Source organism: Musca autumnalis, unplaced genomic scaffold (assembly GCF_047663935.1).
Source record: "Musca autumnalis isolate F117 unplaced genomic scaffold, ASM4766393v1 scaffold_2, whole genome shotgun sequence".
Classification (NCBI taxonomy): domain Eukaryota; kingdom Metazoa; phylum Arthropoda; class Insecta; order Diptera; family Muscidae; genus Musca; species Musca autumnalis.
In genome coordinates, this window is record NW_027411755.1 from 268,865,301 (window position 1) to 268,883,893 (window position 18,593).

At 34.0% G+C, this 18,593-nt stretch overlaps 1 protein-coding gene across 2 annotated transcripts in view; it reads right to left on the minus strand.

Moving 5' to 3' along the window:
• The window catches only part of Tmtc2 (Transmembrane O-mannosyltransferase targeting cadherins 2), a 126,920-nt gene that overhangs the window by 89,961 nt on the left and 18,366 nt on the right, over positions 1-18,593 (minus strand). For both annotated transcript variants that reach the window (XR_012409771.1, XM_073964967.1), the window contains exon 2: positions 10,580-11,356. The gene's annotated coding sequence lies outside the window, so the exon portion shown is untranslated. The remainder of the gene's footprint in view (positions 1-10,579; positions 11,357-18,593) is intronic.

Genomic DNA, 18,593 nt, shown 5'->3' on the forward strand with positions numbered 1-18,593 from the left:
ACTGTATTGTCTTTGTGCATTTGTATGTAACATGCAGTTTATAGACCGATTGTCCATTTTAGATATATACAGTGAGTGTCAAAATAAACTTTACACCAATCAACAATTTTTTATTACATCGTTACACCGATATAGGTACATTTCACAGTCACACAACTTTTTCAATTGGAAATTCTCACACAAAATAATCTCTCTATAACGAATTTTTGAAAAACCTTATTCATTTTCGTTTACCCAATAAATGTGAAACATAACACATCTATCAACGGCCTTTTTATTGGAGTTCACACTAAAAAAGAAGAAGTAAAACTCGTTTATCAACGCTCTTAGAATAAAAATTGATTCAAAATACGCTTAATGTCCAATGAATACTATGAATAGTTTCTTTTATTGCTTAAAATGATTGGTTTGCCTTGGTTTCTCTATAACGAATTTTCTTTATAACGTAGTAATTCATCGGTCCCCAAGTCCGACTGTACATACATATAAAATATACTTATATGTAACTTTTCTAAGTATTTAGTGGTGAATTAAAAACCAGGAAATATTAGGCCGAAGATTATATTACTGCTATACCTAACTCTCAGCGCGACGTACAAAAATTATTCACCAACCTACCACAACAACGCAACAAATACGTTGAGTCCAAAATCACATTTAAAACACAAAATCCGCGACCGAAACTTAATTAAATGTTTTCATTCGAAGAACAAATAATTTTCCTTTGCAATGAATTGTATTTCATGTTCCCAGTTGTTCAATAAATAGCAATTGTCTACTTTGACATAGGCATGTAACTACTTACTCATTGATCCTAGTTACTTTACACCCAAAAATGGCACACAAAATAGCCTATAGCCTGCTTTTGTCACTGGAAATGGGCTTCCCTGCCTATCATGTCAATTCGCTAGTTACTGGTAATGGGGCGTGTAATATATTGACTATTTTTTAGACTACCGATGGATATTGTAATCGACAATGTTTCTCCCTTATAATCCATTTTCAAAATTATTTCTTTTTTAACAAAATAGAAAAAATTTTCTGTCATTTTGCTTATTCGTAATTACAAAAACTTATTGATGTTGTGACAAAATTGAACAAAAAGAACGTGCTACGAGCTAAATCATAGGATGAATAATTTAAGAAGAATATTTATGGTAAGTATTGATACATATCTTGACACTATTCATTATCGCGTAATTTCATTAAACTTCTATACATTTTATTCCAGGAACTTTTGAATGATCTGAGGAACCCACGAGAAAAACATTCCAAGCAACAAATAAACATAAGTCGCTGTATCAAGTAGTCATACACTAGTTCCAGTATCAAGGATCAAGATCTATATGTATACAAGATTATATTGTCCTTTGTAAAATATATTCACCCCTTGTAATAAAACAGAATAGTGAATTTCTGAGTACCGAATTGACTGGTTACTGGTAATGCAGTGAAGGGACAATTGGGTTTACCAAGACTACCGTTTTGACTGGTTACTGGTAATGCAATGAAGAGACGATTGCCTCTCACACGACTACCGAATTGGGTGGTTACTGGTAATGCAGTGGGGGGACAATAGACCCCTTCCTATGACATCCCCATGTTAAATTCACCAGTCTATAACATTGCGAGTAGATTGGGTGGTAACTAAGGGTGTTTACCAGTAGCCAGCAAAATTGCTAGTTATTCCCTAGTTACCCGAACAACTGGGTTTTGTTGGGCTTTTGTTTTTAAAATACAAAACACACACACATACCAACAATAACGTTCTGTCAAAGTTAAATTTTTTCAACTTACAAAAAGTATACGCTCGACGTATGTATTTCGGTAGTTCTCATAAGAATACATGTGTTTTACTTTTTTCACCACACACGCCCTGGGTATACGGACGTATATAGGTATGGGCCTTAGAGAATATATGAAGATTACCAAAATAACTTCAAAATTTGACGCGTCAAAATAAAGTTTACACTTTTGGCAAACATAAGAAATTTGTTATTTTTTTAACAAAATAAAGGAATATTCTGGCTTTTGAACTTATTTTCATCCTATTGGAGCCTGCAAACTTTTATTTAACGAGTGTTTTGGTGCAATCCGGTGATATTTGCACCATTGACCCTTGGTACTGCTTTCGTGAAATTCTGGCATAAAATAGACCTCTATTTATCTTTCTGTCGAATTTGGGGTTACTGCCAAAGGTGTATGTGATACATTTGTAGGGTTCTGAAGTGTTCGCCCATATTTATGAATAGCATGTTGCTATATTCGACTCCTATGTATCATGGATCATTCATCATATTCTCTAGACTGCAAATTCATTGAGTACTTACAAAAAAATCGACAGAAAGTTCAATAGTGGCCTATTTTATACCAAAATTAAACGAATGCCGTACCAGGGGTCCAATGAGGGAATTATCATCGGATTACCCTCAAACACTCCTGGATTTATCGTTTGCAGACTCCAATATGATGAAAAGAATTTCAAAAGTTTTGGTGAGAATTGCTTCAGATTTCATACGTATATATTTTCGGCCGATTTCACTCTGTATCTATCCCATGTTGATGAAATTTATAACATGTGAAGGAATTTGTCGATTTACCTGCCACTGCAGCATTTCAAGGTTGCATTGATAATACCTATATCAACCAAGAAAGGTAGAAGGATGCAATGTAAAGTTTTCACAGCTACGAAAGAAGCCGCATTATTGATCTGTCTGTAACTGAGAAAAGCATATTGGCTGTGAAATGTTTAAGTGCCACTGTAGGGTGGTTTTAAAACATCGATGTCACCCTCGGTCCCATACAAATTACAATGGGGACCAAATTACTAGGGACATTTTGAGATCCCTAACATTTTAAATCCTAAAATCCAACAAAACTAAACATTTCAGTGGTGTACCGCCTAAAAAATCCAACATAGATTTTTCCGTTAGAGTTTAAACCAGCCTAGTGCCACAGCATAGTGAAACTCAAACTCAAAATTTGGGCTATATAAAAAATACAATGGCAGAGCCATGTTGGGAATGTTGCCCTGATAATGAAAATGCGAGTTTTAGGTAAATTCAGTAAAAAATGTGCCCGCGCCGAATATGACTTCTAAAGGTCTTTTGAAATGTTTTTATTTGCAAAGAATGGCAAAACTAAACAATGCATTTCAGTTTATTAAACACTAAAACACTTAAAATCAAGCATGAAATTTAGCACTGATATCGAGCGGACTCTTTACAAAAGATGGTCCAAGTGGATATTTTATTTTTTTTGTGTAGTAATCTTTTTAAACGGGAAAGCCAAATTTCAAACGGCAAATTAAAATGCGTTTTTCTCGGAACTATATTTTTTGAGATGTAACACTCTTTCAGTAAATGAGCGATATGGTTTTTAATTAATATATCACGATATTTAAGAATGATTTTCTGTCGAAATAAATAACTGCAATGGAGAACTTGCATGAAATCGGTGCGGGAACAATTTTAGCGATAAAGGAAAAGTGACAACGCATTTCATAAGATTTTTCCATCCTCTGGTATTTTTTATACTTGCAAACCATGCTAAAAATGCATAACTTTAACTTTTTGCAAATAGTGTACAATTCTAAAAAACAGTGCATGATTTGTACATCAATTACATATTTTTATAATATATATATACATTTGCAAAGCTTTAAAGAATTTAAGCTCTTTTCTTTTTCTTTATTAAATTAAAATTTATTATTTTTTGCCCACGTCTTCCCTCCATTCATAGTCTTAAGGAATATTTAGGAAAAAAGGATTATGGTATATATGTATGTTTGTGGGCTGAATAGAAAACCGTCGCAGGCCAAATTGTGTCTTTGTGCTGAACTACAAACGAGATAATTGGGTGAGCATGGTTGAAAATATTTGGCAATCAACACCGCAAGATGTCTAAACAAACGGCAGTAGCAACTGGGTTGTACTTATCCCCAGCCACCAAAGCGTATTTAAGGCCAGTCATTGAAGTCACGAGAACAAAAGCATCGTATTTAAAGCTTCCTTCCTCCTTTCAGTTTTCACGTTTGTGGGCGTGTATTGTAATCTGAAGGGGGACAAAAGAAGATTCAAGTTTTATTTACAAAAGTGTGTTTAAGTAGAAATAATTGAGAAATCTTTTATTGTTTCACTTCCAACCCTGCAGCCACGAAGTATTGTCTGTGCTGTCGTCTTTGGTTGTAATTGTCCCTGTTGTTTTCTGTTGGATTCCCATCTTAAATATTTTATTTGGAAATTGTCTGCTCTATGGTTACTAAGAACTTTCTCCGTTTTCTCCAAGCCCGATAAGGGCTTTATTTGCAAATTCTAATGTTTTATAATTTTTCAAGAAGATTTTGTCCTGCTTAAAAGTGGAATTTAATGTAAAATTGCTTTTTTGGAGCTTCTTCAAGGCTATTGAAATGTTTTGTTTCTATTGCACCCGTTGTAAAATCTATGCCAACATGCAGCAGCTCGAGCTTTAATACAAAACACTGTTTTTGCTTCTCTATATTGGCAATTTTTTGTTAGGGCCGTCTTTGCTTTATTCGAGTAACATTCTTTGTTCTTGAAGAAATTATTTACAAAATGTAAAGAACACCAACATAGGAGATGGGAAGGCAGAGAATAGATAAAATTGAAGAAAAGTTTAAGAAGGTGCCGGGTATGGGGGCATCGGACTACATTTCATATTGTGTTCCTAATGAAAATTCTTTCATTTCGTTTCTGCCGTTCGCGTTTCGTAACTACAACAAAGAAAACTTTATTGTTTAGAAGCAGATGAAGATTGCAACAATTAGTTGTACTTAATAGTCAGCCAGCTCACATACACAGACTAACACATTCAGAGGTAAGACTAACAAATGTTTTCTAAACTGGGACAAAAGGGAAATGCCGGCAAAAAATGTGGGCTAAATTAAAGAAAACCATTAAATACAGATTTGTTTGTTTCATTTGTTCGGTGCTGTGCTGAGATGCCTTTGCCGTCGTCGTCATGGTTTTGCCCTTTTTATTTGTTTTTTTTCTCTCTTTTTTAATTTTACTCCATTCAGCTCTCGATGTCACTTTGGAAAATTGGTTATCATAAATATTCGCCAAAATTGTTTTATTATTTTCTTTGTTGTATTTGTGTTATTGCCTTCCATTTTCTAACTTTTCCTTTCTGTAGCTTAAGAGATTGCGTGTTTTTATTTCTGTTTCCTTTCTAATTTCTCCTTAAAGCCAATTTGAGCTTGATTGCAAGGAATTTCCGCGCTTTGTTCTTTTATTGGTTTGTGCTGTTTCGGTTATAACTTTTTTATTGCTTGATAAGTTCCTAATAACATTCGTACAATTTTTGAACTTAAGATCGTAATTCAGGCAATAACCTGAACATGTTGCCCCCTCGTACCTATCAATTGCGCTCTTTTACATTCTTATTATTCAATAAAGTTTTTTTGAGTAATGAAAGAAAGTTTAAAAGATTTCTTTACGACTTTAAAATGAATGGTAAACTGAATGTCAGATAAGCTAATCTGAAATGTTGAATTATTTTTATTATTGCCTTTATGAATTTCCTACAAAGATTCGCAGTCATAACTTCAAATGGTACATAGGTAAATTGAGGGAAAAGGTCACATCGTCCGAGCCTATGTCAGACCGTATTGCGTCTCCGATATTGAGAGACAAATTTATCATAAACGGTTAACATAAATGTTAAATGTTTATATTGAAAATCGAGATTAAATGAAATCAAAACAAAGAAACAAAAGGCTGAAGTCGGATGGGCATGCTTTGTGATACCTTAGACCACTATCTCTTTACTTGATTTTCTGGTATAACAATAAGGAAAATCTTAATTCTCTGACATGCGTAACTCTTGTTGGGGTCTTATTCGATTAAACTACCTGTATTTTTACTGCAGGTAGTCCTCGATCGGTACAATCCATACAATAGTTCAAACATGTTGGCTTATGTACTGAATTAGGCCTGAATGAGGGCAAATTTTAATTTTTGCCTAATAGATTTAAAATTTGATGAAATAAAATGTTGATTAACTCATGGATACCCGTTCTCGAATGATGTCTATAAAAATTGTAAAATTAGCAGAAACCCCATGATTTGCTTCTTTTCTGTAATTAAAAGGCTGAGTGAAACTGACTAATACTATTTTACTTGCTATACCATATTATGGAAGGTATAATTAAATTTTTCATTCCGTTTGTAACATATCGGAGACCCTATAAAGTATATATATTCTTGATCAGGGTAAAATTCCAAGTCCGTATATGCGTCCGTCCGTCTGTTGAAATCAAGATACAGCTCGGAATTTTTAATTTGGTATATAAGTTTCTATTACTTCTAGGATGTTTGATATTGCAAATGGGCTACATCGGCCCACATTTAGATATATCCCCCATAGAACGGTACCACCCGATTTTCGGTATTTTGAAGGTTTTAGCTTCATTATCACACCGAATTCACTGAAATTTGGTACTTAATGTTCGTTGGGGGTACAAAACTTTCCCCCTGAATTTTTTCGGTATAGGTTCACGCCTTCATATAGCCCCGATATAACGGTACCTCCCGATTTTCGGTATTTCGAAGGTTGTGGCCTCAATATCCCTCCGAAATGGCTGACATTTGGTATATATAGTCTTCGTTAATGGTATAGAATGTTTACGCTTTAATATAGCCCCTATAGAACAGTACCACCCGATTTTCGGTATTTTGAAGGTTGTGGCCCCAATATTCCACGGAAATGACTGAAACTTGCCATTAAATCTTCCATTTGGTTATAAAATATTCCAGAAAAGAATTATTAGCATAGGTCTTCCTATATCCTCCATAGAAGCATACCTCTTGATTTTTAATATTTTTTTAGGTTTTAGCTTCATTATCTACAGAAGTATTGGTATTTGTCTTCTTCATAAACGAAAGGACACTAATTTTTCCATTTTGCTTCAATACAACTCGTGGTGAAGGGTATAACAAGTTCGGCCCTGCCGAACTTAATGCCGTTACTTCTTTTTGTTCCATTTTTGTAGACAATTTTTTTCAGTGTCGAAATAAGCTGACAATCTCTTACTTTAGGGAATCATGATATAATTACTTTTAACATCTGATGTATGTTTTTGCTCTGAAATATATATTTTTGGCTTAATTTTGTGTGTTTTAAATACAAATTTAAAACTATTTTTTGTATTTAAAAAAGCGCAATGGATTAAAAAAAGTGGAATGCCAAAAAAAACGTTTATCGTCCTTTGATGACATTTGATGTTATTGCCTGTGATTAAAATTGCAGTCGCCTCTATCATCAATGAAATCCACCGAAAAAATGAAAATCTGGGTCCTTTTCATTCGGTTTCAAAGCAAAAATAAAAAAATATTTTTGATACCATTTTTCGTTTAGCGAGTTGGTTTGATTTTTGGTCCATCTCTAGCAGATTTTACAAGAGAACGGACGAGTGTTATTATTGTTGCTCGACTATGTCCTGAGACTATTTCTAGCTTGCTTTCATGCGATGATTAGAAATGCCGGTCATGTCCATGTCGTAAAAATGTTGTTCCACTTCTTTTTATGCGATCCCCAGTTTCTCTGTTTTCGCTTATTTGTCTATGGGTTGGTTGCTGGTGTAGATGTGGAATGAATGACTGAACATGAATTGGTCATACATACATGCATATGTGTAAGTATTATATCTCACATACACAAATATGGTATGCATGAAGGGAAAAATCAAAAGTCTGGCTTGTAACGTTTGTTGAAAAACCAAACAGAGGGGGATGACAATTTCAATATACATACATAGCTCACGGTAGCATTGAGGGGAGGATTGGAGTCTCGGCAGTTTATGTTCTTATTGTATTTCATTGTATTTTTATTATTATTTTCTATGGTTATTTTGAGTAAATTTTGTGTGCAATTTGTTGAAGTTCTTTATAAAATGTATGTATTTACTCATACAAGCTTAAATATGTATGTATAAAGAATATCCTATACGTTGCTTTGTACCACAAAAAGAAATTTTGCTTTTTTGCGTTAAATTTCTACGTTTGAACAAAAATACGTTTGAATAAAATTCGACATACGCCGCTGGAAAGCATAATTATTTTGTAATGGCCACTTTGGAGTGTTAGGCCTGTATGTCCCTATTCTGTTGTTGTAATCATAAGTTAGGGATAAACTCAAAGCAAAAAAAAAAAAAAAAGATAATAAAAAAAGATAATAAGATTTTGATTTTAGTAGTAATATTTAGCGTTTAGCTACTAGGAAAAAGAGCAGCACAATGAATGTCCGCATTGCCATTAAAATATCTTTGTAGCTTTTGATCGATGTTTACTTACGTACATAACCTATTTGCTGCTTACCATTTACAAAGCTTCGATTTGTTAAACATCTCATATTTATCCTATGCTACTATGTTTGTAATGCTGCGAAATATTGGTCCTATACCCTGATTTTGATGTACTAACAATCATACCTATGTTGTTCGTTCATCCGTCCATTGTAATTTTGTTGTGACGCTATATGTCACAATTATCGAACGATCTTCTAGAAATTTTTAATGGAGTTTCGGTTCCGACCAGAAAGAAAGTATAATTTTTGGTGATGATCGAAATATGTATAGCGGACCAAAATGGATAGATTTTGTATTCGCTCAACAGGTCACAGATACAATTTGGTAGGATATGAAATAAACTTACATATAATAGTTAATAATAGTTTCACTCAGCTTATTTTCCAAAATATTGATATCACGGAAGGGGAATGTATGGCTTGTTCATGTGTTCCCAGTTTTTTTTTAATTTGTTCGTTTGCATTTTTCATTATTATTTTCGTATTTGTATATTTTGTATTTCGGATATAAAATAGTCCTACATATAATCCGACAATATTTAGCGAACATTTGTTCCCAGTTTTGTTAATTTGTCCATTTGCATTTTTCATTATTATTTTCATACCAGAAACTCAAGTACTGAGTTCGTTTATCAGAGGGTCAGTTCCTACAACTGTTTTTAAAATTTCCCCCATTTTTGTGCTCTAGTTGCTTTAAGAAAGATCATTCTTATTTGTCAAAAAATATGCCAGAATCAGTTGCACAAAGAGAAATAGTAATATATGTTCTCTATAGCTATTATATTGTTTAAGAGGAAACTGGACTTCAGAGCACGACCGAAGAATACCTTCAGGCAAATGGCCACAGATAATACGAAAAAAGAAATACAATCAATCGTCAATCATATATTTAGGAATTGATTTCAATACTATGGTAATATAACATTCAAAAATGTCTCACTTTATGTGTTAATATGTATATCATTACTACTTGCATTCATATACATATATACTTATGGTTGAATCACTGTAAAAAAATTGCAATTTGTGCTCTGTTAGAGTGCATGTCGACTGCAGTCGACTAATGGCTAGAGCTGTGGCATGTGTGGCAGCTGTACAATACAACAACAACCACAATGACAACATCAGCTGAACTAAATCTGTAGCTGCAAAATTTTGTACTGTCGCCTGGAGCCATAAAAACTTTTTTGTCTTGATTGAAAAACTTCAAAAGTATGAGTTTATCTATGATTGTGTGAGTTTGTATATATGTGTGTATGCGAGTATGCGGTGGAGGAGTCTAAAGTAGACGACCGATGTTGCCCTCCATTGTTCCAAAATACTGTGGGGGCGTCTATGAATTGTGCGTGTATGTGTGTGAGGGAAACCTCAATTCATTTGCTTTTCATTGTGGCCTAAAGTTTTAAATATGTATGGGAGAAATTTTAAGAATTTATATAGCATAACTAGGGGCTGTTTGTTTGTATGTGTGTGTGTGCGTAAAAAGGAGAGAGAGTGAGAAGTTGTGATTGCTTGAGATCCTGGAGAAAAGTAATGACAATGTGGTTTTTTGGCAAATGTAGAACTAAAGCGAATATTTCAGTCAGCTGTTGAAACCAAGAAAAATATTTTGTCATAAACTACGTCTCATTCTGTAAAATAGTGTCTAAGATTTAGCTGTTATGCAAGTGGCATGCACAAATTGCTCAATATGACCATGACAACCTTTTATAATAAGTTGGAATTTTTTTAACAGAACACAGTGATTAGATATTGTTAAAGTTAAAAGTTCATTTGTTGATAAAAAGTGTGTTTTGGCACAGCTGAAAAGTTTGATGTGGCCTGGCCTGGGAGTCGAATCCATTCATTTCTCCACGGTACGGTGCAATTCAATAACAAAAAAACAAAATCGAGCCCATAAAAACCCCAAAAAAATGGCTCCATGCATATGATAAATGATTTAAACAAAAAAAAAAATCAGTTCATAAAAAAATTGAAATTTGACAACACTCTTGTGATGAAAACAACAACAACAATCAATGAACGTTGGTGCTGTTGTTGATGTATAACTTTGTTGTCGGAACTTTAACGTGTGCCTGCCTATATTTATGCTGCTGTCGTTGTTCTGTGGTACCTGGCTAAAGTTTTAATTCAATCAACACGCTGTTAACCTAACATTTTGCAAATAAGATTGTGTCGACTTGTCCCCCTTATTGTTATTGCTGACAAAGCTCGTTAGCTTCCGTTATAGAATATGTTTGGTGGCTTCACTCACCTTGGCATCAATGTATTCCTTTGTTGTTTCCAGCTTTTATTCCCCTGCAGCCTCCCTTGTGACTTTTGTGGTCGATGTATATTCTCTCGCTTCAAATGTTCAAACTCAAATCCTTCGGTTGCATTGGAACAAAAACAAACTTAATTGTTTCTAAATTTCGGTGATGAATCTCTAAACTTTTTTTCTGTCACATGTGATTAAATATTCGCATAATTGAATTTCTGTGATCCTGTGTGACGTGTGGCTGCTGCAGCTAGCTGTTGTTGCCGCGTTGATGTCGTTCGTATTTTAATGCTTTTTAATTTGCTCTAATTAAAATTAATGTCGCTGTCAGTGATGGTGCTGACGTTGCTGATGGCGGTATTAGAGTTCTGTTTATTTCATTTTGTTTAGTTTCGGGTTGGTAAACGATATCGATAATGGAACCACGCTGTCAACTCTGACGTTGATTTTTTCATTTGTCGTTTATTGTTGAAATTAATAATGCATATTTGTTGCTGTTTCTTTGTCTAGTTGAGAGTTTTATGCTTGAGCGTGTATCTAGGGTTCAAGTTGTAGGGTTAGATATGATTTGGTTTTGTTGATTGTTTTTTGTATAATTAAATTTGCTGTGACATTTATTTGTAGTTAATTGAAATCTATTTTAATGTTAGTTTGCTTATTTTTGGGTTGGTCAGACATGCTGCTTTGTTTAGCTTGGTAATTTGTGTATTTGACATCCGAACTCTAGCTCAAACTATCCCATTGGCAGTCATCATCAATTTTGTATGTTGTGCTCTGGAATAAACAGAAATATAAAAACAATGTTATAAATAAATTAAAAAGGTTTAATTAGCACATTTTTGCCTACTGTTACGATTCATTGTTGATGTTTAATTTGCATTTATCACAAGTTTATAGATTTTTTATTCTTTATGAGAAGAGAAAAAATAAAGACAAAGAAAATAAATTATATCTAGGAACATATAGAAAAATAGTCATAATGTTTTACTTTCATACTGATCTTATGTAGGTAATGCTATAGAGGAGAATGTCATATAGAGCAATGTCCCAACCAAGCATGTGGTTATTGATGAACATGTGTGGGGATATTCGAAGTAACGTTGTTTTTCAGATATTTGAACATTAACATTATATCGCCAAGCGATCTGTATAATCATATAAAAGCTTAAAATCCAACTACCGTTATGACTTTTATCATTACTATTAAGATTGGTACATATAAAAGAGCATTTATTTACTGCGCTGATTCCATTTTCGCCTGAGGGTTATTTAAATATCAATACATATTATTTACTCTGGTGTATTTATATAAATACAAATTTCAGCATATAAAACAAGTAAGCAAAGGCTATAGTCGGACGGGGCCGACCATGTGATACCCTACACCACAACCTGTAGGAATTAGCTATGTGAAACCGCCTTGCACAAATTGTCTACGGTGGCAAAATACCCCTTAGTAATATTGGTGATATTTCCTGAGTATTTCAGCCATGAAAAACGTCTCTACAAGTGGCAACTTAGGACACGCCGTATCGTAATATGGGGCTATACCAAATCAATTTTAGTAAACTAAATTCTGAGTTTTGGAAATATTTGAGAATTATTTTTTTTTTTTGTAACTTCTGGACTATTATCTCATGAAGTATGACTGTAAAAAGAACCTTCGTAATAAAAAATAATAATCAAATAGATCCGATACGGGTCCTTAAACTGCACTTTTCCCAAATTTTGTGTGGGAGGTACTCAAAGGACGGACCGATATAGTCCATATTCCAACCTGACACATGACTGGATGAAATAATACGATGTGTAAAGTTTCGACCAATCAGAAAATTACCTTCAGAGTTATCTTGCGGATTTGCGACGAAGGTACAATGTGCTGGAAAAAATTCAAGACGATTCCAGAGGACTCTTAAATTTCACTCTTCTGAATTTTTTGTTGGAGGTACCCTAAGGTGTGCACCGATATAGTCTTATCCGATCTACATATATCTGGAAGGAACAATAATATATGGAAAGTTTCGAGCAAATCGATTGCTTACTTCACCAGGTATCGTTCACACAATTTTGAACTTTTTTGGGGGAGGTGTGGACCGACATAGCCTACATTCGAACTTAAACAAAGTTTGGGCGGAATATTACGATGTATAAAATTTGGTTCTAATCGTTAGATTCGTCCGAGAGTTATCGTGCGCTCCAGCCAGCTAGACATTAAGAGAGACAGATGAACGGACAGCGCTAAATAGACTTCAAATTGTCTGAAACTAATTTCGCCCAAATATACTTGGGGTCTAAAACCAATATTTCGATGAGACACATCTTTGGTCGTATTTTGTTTGTGTCCCCTTTACCCTAAATCCTGAGGTATAAAATAGGTACCGAAGCGACCCCATGTTGCAATATTTGTATAAAAATCCAATTTGACAACTGAACTGAAAATTTCTCTGTCATGATAAAGACAATTTGTAGCATGGGAGAAAATTTTGGTTCTCTACTCAAAACACATTATATAACAGGCAGTAGGTGCGTTATTTAACAGACACATTATTGCAATTTGCAACAGGGGATAGATCAGTAGTTATTTTGCCATATGTAGGCTACTTTGCCGGTATATTCCCTCCAGGAATGAAAATATGGACCAAAAATAAAATTTGTGTATTTTTCATACAAAAGTAATGGTCTCTATCAACCGCTAAATAATATCAGATCTTCTTGCAAAATTATAGGCATTTTCTTCAACCTAAACTCTTACCTCGTGCAAAATTTCGTGACTATTGAGCTATAATTGCGGCCTGTAGCGGGTTTATGATTACACTACAAACAAAAAACTGGATATATTAGGCTGTAACTCCGTTATCTGATCACGTACATCAACATAATTGACATCAATTGAAAGGTCAAGAGATCGTCTTCCAAATATAACTCACGAGTGTGGAATGTGTCTTTCAGGATTATTATTATTTGTAGATTATCGAAAACTAGATGACGGTTTGTAGATAATCGAGGACACGATGTATTCAGTGTTCGACAGTAGATGATCGGCTGGGATTTGAACCCGCGTCCTCGAAAACATATAACGATGTTATCACGACGTGTTAGCGTTCAATGCCAAACTCATAACTTCCAAAGTCTGCGATAAAAAGCGTGTGTCATGGAAGTCATACAGATTGGACTGGCTCTTCAAAAACCCACCGAACGAGTTCACCCAATCATTATATATATGAGAGTTGTTTTCCTCCCGTTCAGTATTTCTGGTGTAGTTTTGAATATAATACTAACACATTTCATTTTCTAAGATTCTTACACTATTTCGTCATATTAGAGGTACATGCCTCAGAGTAGGAAAGAATTTAACTTTATTTCTTTTTGTTATAAGGGGGTAATATTTTTTAAGCGCTTACATCAATCCTATCTGGCACCGTAACCAACCCCTAGATTACTACCTCTTGTATTGACTTTTTCTTATTACGATAGAGTCCCAGCAAAATTTGAAGGAAGGGGTTCTATGCGATGACGTGATTTCATGGCATCTTTTGCATTGGCTCAAACGAAGTCATGAAAGATCCGATATTTTCATTAGCATTTGAACAAATGCAAAGGAAGTCGTGAAAGATCCGATATTTTCATCAGCATATGAATCCATTCCATCGATCCAATAGAGATGAATTTTGTGTTTTTTTTTATAAACATTTTTCTAAATATATAAGATTAATTATTTACAATGGGCTTGATGATGTCGGAGACTCGAAATCACAACCAACATTGTTAAAACTCTCGTCGTAATGATAATGTCATTGCAAAGGGTTGGTGAAAATGACATGCCAAAGCATTGGTGGAAATGACATGTCAAAGCATTGGTGAAAATGACATGTCAAAGCTTTGGTGTAAATGACATGCTTTGGATCCAAAAATGAATAGCATCTTTTGGGGTCCACGATCATATAAAATTCATCGATGAAGATGCTAAAAAGATTACATGACAGATCACTTTCACCCATGATTGAATGACATGTATGTCATCGAACATTTTGCTGGGGTGTATTACAATGATGACGAAGTATAAGAAATCGCAAAAAAAACCTAATGCAGTTTTAAGTAAAAAATCAAATATTTGGGTCCTTCAATGGTAATTGCTTCCCCTGATCCTGTCTGTCTTATATTTTCGTGACTACATACACTGAGATAAAATTTACTTTCACCAAAGTTGAAATTTCTCACAATTATATTGAGTCAAAAAGGTAGCCATATTTGGTATATTTATCTATTAGTGGACCTTCCCGTGTAATTTCCCGTTTACTCTAACTCGTGGCACATTATAAGTTGTTATTACTTTCAGCAAGATTGAAATTTCGCACTTATATTGAGTCAGGAATGCAGCCATATTTAGTATTTTTCTATTAGAGGACCTTCCCCGTGGCTAAGCTATTTTATGATTATCACTGTTGCCTAGTTAAAAGATTTTCAATCCGATAATAAAGCAGAAATATTATATGTTATTTTTGGATTGAAAGCGGTTACTTCCTCCTCCACTCATCTCATTGACTAACCAACTTTTTTCTCTTGACGCAATTAATAAGTTTAAGAGCCCTCACGTTAATATTGGCTCAGAAGGACAATATTCGATATTATCATATGAAGTGGATAACTGCTCCCCTGACCTTTCCCTTGCTGCTTGTTTTTTAATAGATGGCGTGTACTTACTTCCTACTTATTTTGACAAAATTTGTAGACGGTATCTGTTACCATTCTAAAGATATTCGCATAGAAAATCGAAATATTTAATAGGTACCTCAATATATTGCTTTATGTCACCATCTCCGCGGAATTTCAAAAAATAGTATAGCCTATGTTACTTTCAGCGATGCTGTAGTGTACTCTCAAAATTTCTGGAAAATCCGTTCAGCGGTTTTTGAGTTATTAAGGCACAAACAAACAAACGTACAAACAGTTTTCTATTTTAAATAATCTATATATTTACATACATACATACGAATTAATGCCAGTTATTTAATCACAAACTTTTCCTATAGTTCGACTTGGCTGCAACCCCATATTTCAATGCTTAATTTTATTTATAAATGCACTAAAACATAGCCTCAATAAGTATATTCTTCTTCATGATGGGGTCCCTCAAATAAAACCTTACAGGAATATCAGGTTGTAAAAAGTCATAACCCTAATGTACATACATAGATATGTTCCCACAACATCTCCGAACGAACAAAGGAGACTTCCCTCATGTCTACTTGTTATTACCGATTCCGAACGGTGCCCTACCACACCTCTTGTTGAGAAGTTTTTCATGGCTGAAATAATCATGGAATTTGACACCGCCGAAAATTTGGTGTTCTGGACAGGGAACCACAGACCTTCTGAGTGCAAGGCGGACTCGCTTACCACCACTTCACGTTGACTCCATTTAATGTTATGTAGTATATTCATTATTCATCCTTTTGATGTAAGTATTACACTGCGACCGATATGCACATATGTGCTTGACTCTGTACAAACACTGTGCAACATTTTCAAGGTAATTTTGTGCAAACAATTTCAAATGCGGTTTTTATGAAAGTACAGACAAAAACCCTATTTGCGTTTTGTTTTGTTAGATCGGATTTTGTTAGATTTCCGTGATTTGTATATATTTCGCAGCGTATCTCCTAAACCGTCAAATTTTTCTTAATGTTATCTTTGGGAAAAATATTCGCTGGAATGTAATGCATAACTCTTCAGAACATATCGTTGTTTCTAGCATATTATTCAACTACAATTTGATAAATATATCAACAATACATTGAAATTTCAAATATGAGAATAAATAGCCTGTATGAACGTTGTTTGAAATAGGTTTTGTAGAAAGTCTGATATGAAATACCGCCTAAACAAGATGAAATAAGTATTTTACAGTTTCGGAATGTTCTGAAGAATTGCTGAGGACATTATTTGGAAAATTTTTGCGAAAGGCTACTTGGTTCAACTTTCAATAGTTTGGGAGTTACAGAGCATAATTCCAGAAATTATGTAATCTCGCCTATATGATGCGCTATATGCGGTTTTTCGTAGTTTATCTATTTGCAAAGCAAAATTCTTATTAGTTTATGAGGTAAAGCACGAATCAATTGAGAAAAGGGTCGTTTTGGCCCGGTATAGATGAGGCCATAAAATCTAAACCCGATCTAAAAACACGAAACCCAATTAGGGGTTTTGTAGTCTTAATATGTACTTTCAGAAAATGCCCACTAGAAGTTGTTAGCATTTTCAGTGTTGCACAGTGAAATACACAGAAAAAAAAACTGATTTGCAAAATTAAAAATATACTGTTAATCCATTTTTCAACAAATCAGAGCCTTACATAAAGTGCCTAGTAGAAATATCCTATTGTATGCGAACTGTAGGAAGATTGCTTTAAAACTCAATTTATCAATAGCATTTTAATTTGGAATGCTGGTTTGTGTGCACCTTACAAGCGGTCAATAACGAAGACGACAATCAATTATTAGGAAATGTTATTAGGTTAAAAGGAGGAGAAATATTCATTTAATTTAATGATATACAACAATGTCAATACACGTATATTTAATATAATCTGTAATAATTTAATTATAAAACAATTGTTATGCGTATTTTTAATTGTACTAATATTTTAAAATGTAAGACGGAGTGAAGATTCCCAGAATTTGTATTTATTTTCAGCTCAATGCAAAATGTGTCCTTTGGACAACCTAAAAAATTCACTTTTTTTCAATTTTGTCCTTACTACAAGCTTAAATATATAAAAATAAAAAAGTACCTTTGTACATGTCTAGTATGCACAATGCATTGTCATGGGTAGGTATGTAAAGTAGTCTCTTCGAGTTTGAACGGACGAGCAACGTTGAATGTGAATGAATTTTTAATATCTCTGATTGTCGTTGAAATTTAAATAAATTTGTACGGTCGGTCAATCAATTCACCGTTCAAAAGTAACACGACTTGGACTTTGTAATAGAAATTTGTCAATCTTAGCGACCTGTACTGGACGGACAGACAGGCAGGTGACGTCGCTGACACTCAATCATTGAATATTTTAGTGGGTGGTAACTGTTATCCATATTTCTCCATGAAGCCACTGCTGAGGTAATAGACATACAAATCTCGTTGGTCATTCTCCTGTCACGCAGCACGTGCAATGCACAGCCGAAGTGGCAAAACGGAGACATGAACTTTTCCGTAGTTTCTGTGTGTTGGGGCGTATGTTTCTCGCATTATTCATATTAAAGCTATTTTCCACCAAGATGATTTGTTTGTTAATGGTGTGAACTTATACAAATGTTTTGTTGATATTTCCGACAGATTGACTATGACAATATTGTGGAGAGAAATTCTAGGTAGATAGAAAACATGGACTGTTGTGGCAGGTGGAATGTTGGCTAATTGCTGACAATAACTTTAATATATAGTTAATCGAAAAAGAAATTGTTATGAAAAAAGTCAAGTCACTTTTAGCTAATGGATACTTTTAAGTAAAAAGTGACAAAAAAGTTAAGATAGTCATATGATAGGTGGTTGTGTTGGAGACGCCCATGAAAATAATATAATATTAAAATCATATACATATGGATATTTTAACATTGGTATACAAACTTCAAACACATGTTCTATAAATGACACGCAGGTAATGGAGAGGCTTATTTAAACCCATTTTACCTTTTGTAGTGGGATGAAAATTAATTAAATACAAGTGGAGCAAACAATAAATTTGAACAAGGTTCGAAAGCATATCTGACTAGAGTGATATGTAAAAATCAGATATAAGTTTTTTGACACCCATATATAATTTATACGATTAATTTTTTCTGTAACATATCCAGTGTTGATTTCCTACACTTTGTTTTTCAATTTAATAAAAATTGCTTGAGTCATTCACTATATTCCCTTAAAAAACTGTGAATCTTTTTGATCATTTATAGCCGGAAACAAGTTGATTTGCCCTTTGACACAATCAGCAACACTTTATTTTGCAATTTCTTGG